Genomic DNA, 4402 nt, shown 5'->3' with positions numbered 1-4402 from the left:
TGCGACCCGCTGGCTGTGTGGAGGTTGCGCGGGGCGCTAATTTTATAGTCTGCTCTGGGGCGGGTCGGGGGCGGGCCACGCGGGGAGGAGGCGGGCAGGGGCAGGTTTTGGCCCGTGGCCAGGTTTTGGCCCGCCAGGGCAGGCGGGACAGGAGCCCGAGGGAGGGAGCAGGGCGCCCCCTGGCGGACCAGCCGGAGCGCAGGGCCGGGAGAGTGTGAACCACCGAGTTCGCGTTCGCACCAACACGTGGAGAGCTTCTAGACTGAAACACCTGAATTCACAGTCAGGTGAGCAACTCGCGTGGACACCTGAATTCACAGTCAGGTGAGAAAGAGGTCTCTTTCTCTCCCCCCCCCCCAATCTCAAAATCACAGACGCAACTGGAGACACAGTCCTGAGAACGCAGCTCCCCCTGGCAAACAGAGGACACACCTGGGCACGATGACCCGGTGGGCACAGGTTGGAGTCAGAGATGCCCGATGCTCGAAAACCCACGGAGAGCGACGTAGAGTCTCACACCCACAGTGAGCAAGCATCCCGGCATACCGGGCTCACACACATCATCAGCCGCCTTCCGGGGAGATTAGGAACTCAGATGGACACACACAGGAATGCCGAGATGAGCGTGCGTGCAGACACACTCACAGCTTCCCCCCACCACGCAGCAACACTCAGACAAACCCTGGTCACATCTGTCATCTGTCTACTGACCCGTACCTGGTTCCCTCCAGCCAGCCACCTGAAGGGCCACTGTGTGCCAAAGAGAACAAAGCCAGTCTTTCAGGGACTCGGCCTCTGACCCTTTGAACCTGGCTCCTGGGCCACCACCCTGGTGTCCAGCCCCCTAAGCTTTCTCACCCTGAGTGGCAAGGCGGACATCCCTGGGGAAATGCAGGCCTGTGGGTAACCCCAGTTCCACCTGCAGTGATGGATTGGGGCTCTCAAACTGGCCTTGGTCCCCTCTGCAATGCACACCCAGAGAATGCCTTTACGTGGTCATAATGAATGTTTGCCCCTGGTCAGCAGGGCTCCACCTAGAGGCTTAGTGCACAAACCCTTGAGCACCATGGGCCCCGAAATCACCTGTGGCACAGACGTTGCACCACCCATTCCTCGCAACGGACAAAAGCTCCAAGGGAAGGAAGGACAGGTCCACAATTAGGAGAGTAAGGTCCCAGCATTGGCTCGCTGCCCATCACAAAAGGTGCGTCTGCAGGATGGGCCAGGTGAGCATCGTCATGGTGATTTCCACCTCCCGCGGGCTGAGCCTGGTCACCTCCCACACCGCCCCGGGGCTTCCATTCTGGCTTCCACACTGGCAAGATAGATGATCACAGTGCCCATAGCCCAGGATGTGGTAAGGACCCAGCCAGGTCATGCCTGCCAACAGTCGGTGCTCAATGTGTTCAGGCAGTGAGAAGAATGCCCGTAAGATTGTTCCTCAAACACCTCCACTTCCTTCCTGTCCCACGTCCTATCAAACTGGGACCACCTGGGTGACACAGGTCCTTGAGCAACCCCATGTCGCAGCAGGGTTAGGGTCAGCACCCCCCACCCCCAGCCCCACTTTCTTCTCCAATCATTTTGAAACTGGTTTCTGAGAAGGTAAGCAGCCAGAGGCCAGAGCCTGCCAGGCCCAGGGGCCTGGATTTCAGCCCCTGGTGATCCCAGTGGCTGCGCTGACTCCTCCATGAGTCAAAGGACATTCTACTCTACCCATCCCCAAGGGTCCTCAGGGGACTGGGTCGTGTTCAGTCCCACAGTTCCCTGCAAGCAGTGGCCCAAGAGGGCTGTGTCCACAGCCCCGCCTGCCGTGAGTGGTGCATGGGGGAGGCTCAGCAACTGTGGCTCAAGAGAAGGGAAGGAAGAGGGAAGGAGGAGGAGTAAGGATCAGAGAGGCTGCAGATGCTTCCTGGGGCCACACAGCCTGCTGGGCTCCGGCTCGGGTCCAAGGAGCCCCAGGCCACAGCTGGAGCAGGAGGGTGGGGAGTAGTGGGCGGGTCCGGTCAGACGGTTAGAGGCTTCAGTTCTGCTGCCTGGTGACTAAGGAATGAGCAGTGTCTGGATGAGGAGGCCTCCCTGGAGGTGTGGCTGAGCCGACAGGGATTGGGGGCAAGCAGCTGGACAAGCCAGAGCTCCAGGCCTTTTATGGAAGGGTAGGGTATTGGGGGGGGGGGGACTGTCCAAGATAGGACGTCCCAGGTTGTGGGCACAAAGGACAGGCGACCTATCTCCATGTGTCCGCTTTACAGAGAGATTGAGCTGACCTTCATGTCCTCAGCAGCCCGTGCTCCTCCCCTCTGTGAGCCCCAGGGGTGGCACTGGTCTCCCATGTGGTACAGGGGTCATGGTCATTGGTCCCCCTTCCCGATGCACCTGTGCCTGGCTCTGTAAGAGGCGTCACAGTACCGACTTTCGGGGGCGCAGGAGGTCCTGCCTGGCTCACCATGCAGCCCCACCCCCACACCCCGTATTCACACCAGCTATGACCACAGTGACACCATCTTCCCTTCATCCTCACCTTTTGGCTGCCAAGGGTCAGCTGCTGGCACTGGGAGTGCCAGTGACTAGCAGATAGAGATTTGCCCGGGACTTGCAGGAGCCTCCTGGGAGCAGGTGACTTGCATGGGTGTCCTCGTGGCCAGTGGAGGAACAGGTGTGCAACGAGCAACTGCACACACCATGGGCAGGCTGCAGCTGCCAGACCGCCCTCACAGCCAAGCCTGAGCATTCACTTCAGGACCCAAGACTGGACTTTGCTCCAACCCCCACCACCTGCAAATACCATCCCTGGCCTTTCAAGAGGGGAGTGCTGCAATGTAGTGGGCAGTTTATGCCTGCAATGCTGGCATTCCTCCTGAGAGGTGGTTCATGTCCAGCTGCTCTACTTGTGGTCCAACTCCCTGCTGATGCACCTGGGAAAGCAGGAGAAGATGCCCTGAGTCCTTGGACCCCTGTGCCACGTGGGAGACTCTGAAGGCTTCTGTTTTCGGGTCAGCCTTGCTCCAGCCCCGGGAGGGAGTGAACCAGCAGATGAAATCTCACTTCCTATGTAACTGTGACTTTCAAATCAATCAATCAATCCTAAGAAAAGAAAAAGGCCCTTTTAGCTGGTTAGTTGGGCCACACAGAACATATTTCAGATCCACAGATCACTCATTGCCCAAGCCTGCTGGGGCTTCTGGGAACAAACTTTCTCCTGAATAACTCCTGTCTTGGGGATTATCTGTCCAGCAGCCAGCAGTAAGGACTTTGCCAGGGGACACTGCTAGGGCCTTACCAGACCCTCCCCTCGTCTCAACCCCAACCCCCAGGCCTGGGCTGGAGCTGGACCCTTTGCCTGCGGGCCACCCTCTCCCAGGCCTGTGTCCCTTGACCTTCAGAATATTGCCCCAGTCTTGTTTGTTGAACATTCATGTGGCTCTGTCTACCTGCTCCTACCGGCTGCTCGCAACTGCTCAATGTTTGTTGAATGAACACGTGACGTGACCTGCAGCCGAGACAGGCTGGTCAGGCTCTAAGGGTCAACTTTCTGGGTGAGAGCGGGCAGGACCAAGAGCCAGGGTGTGTGGGGGGTCTCCCTCAACCCATGTTGTCCTCAGCAGAGAGGAGAGATCTGGGCCCTTCTGGTGACATCTTCTACCCAGAAGCAGGCTGGACCCTGGGGACAGAGCAAGGATAGATCTGAACCTGGAGGGTGCTGGTAGCAGAGTAGAAGACTCATGGGTCGAGCCCCACAGAGGGCAATCAGCTTTTCCCAGGACACACAGCAAACCTAGGCAGAACCTAGGCTTAGGGCTCCACCCCCAGGCTGGAAATGGGCCGCTTTCGGTGAGCAGGGAGTGGAGCAGGAGCTAGCTGGGCAAGGGCGATCAGCACAGCAGGGGCATCCCACGGCTCCAGGCTCTGACCCTGGCCCCTTGTGCTGGCCACAGTGGCCTCCAACCTCAGTCAGCTCCTCTGCGGAAGGGGTCTCAACATTGCCTTCAAGCCACTCCTGTCTGGTGGGCTCAGAGGAGGAGCCAAGGAGAGAAGGGGTTGGCCCTAGCCACGCCCAGGGAGTCGATTCTGCTGTGGTCCTCCACAGTGAATGGCTCCATTCCTTTTTCCAGGAAGTGCTCGCCCATCCTTAGGGCCTGGACTGACATTTCATGCGCAACACGGCGTGGGAGGATCATAACAGAGTAACAGCTCCAGCATCCGTCACCAAGTGTCCGACGGTTCTTATTCGCTTGTGTAAGGAACATTCAGAACCCTCCCTGTGAACTATTTGCAGGACAGTTTACTTAAGCTGTGGTTAGCCACGGTTGCCCTGCTGGGCTGCGGAACCTTCCAGTTGCTCCTCTCAATGCCTCCACCCTTGTAGTCGCAGCTGCCCACTCTCGATTCCCTCTTCCGGCCT

Source organism: Ochotona curzoniae, unplaced genomic scaffold (assembly GCF_017591425.1).
Source record: "Ochotona curzoniae isolate NIBS_2020 unplaced genomic scaffold, NIBS_Ocur_1.0 contig_3520, whole genome shotgun sequence".
In the NCBI taxonomy this organism is placed as follows: domain Eukaryota; kingdom Metazoa; phylum Chordata; class Mammalia; order Lagomorpha; family Ochotonidae; genus Ochotona; species Ochotona curzoniae.
Note: the sequence above shows the minus strand (reverse complement) of the source record.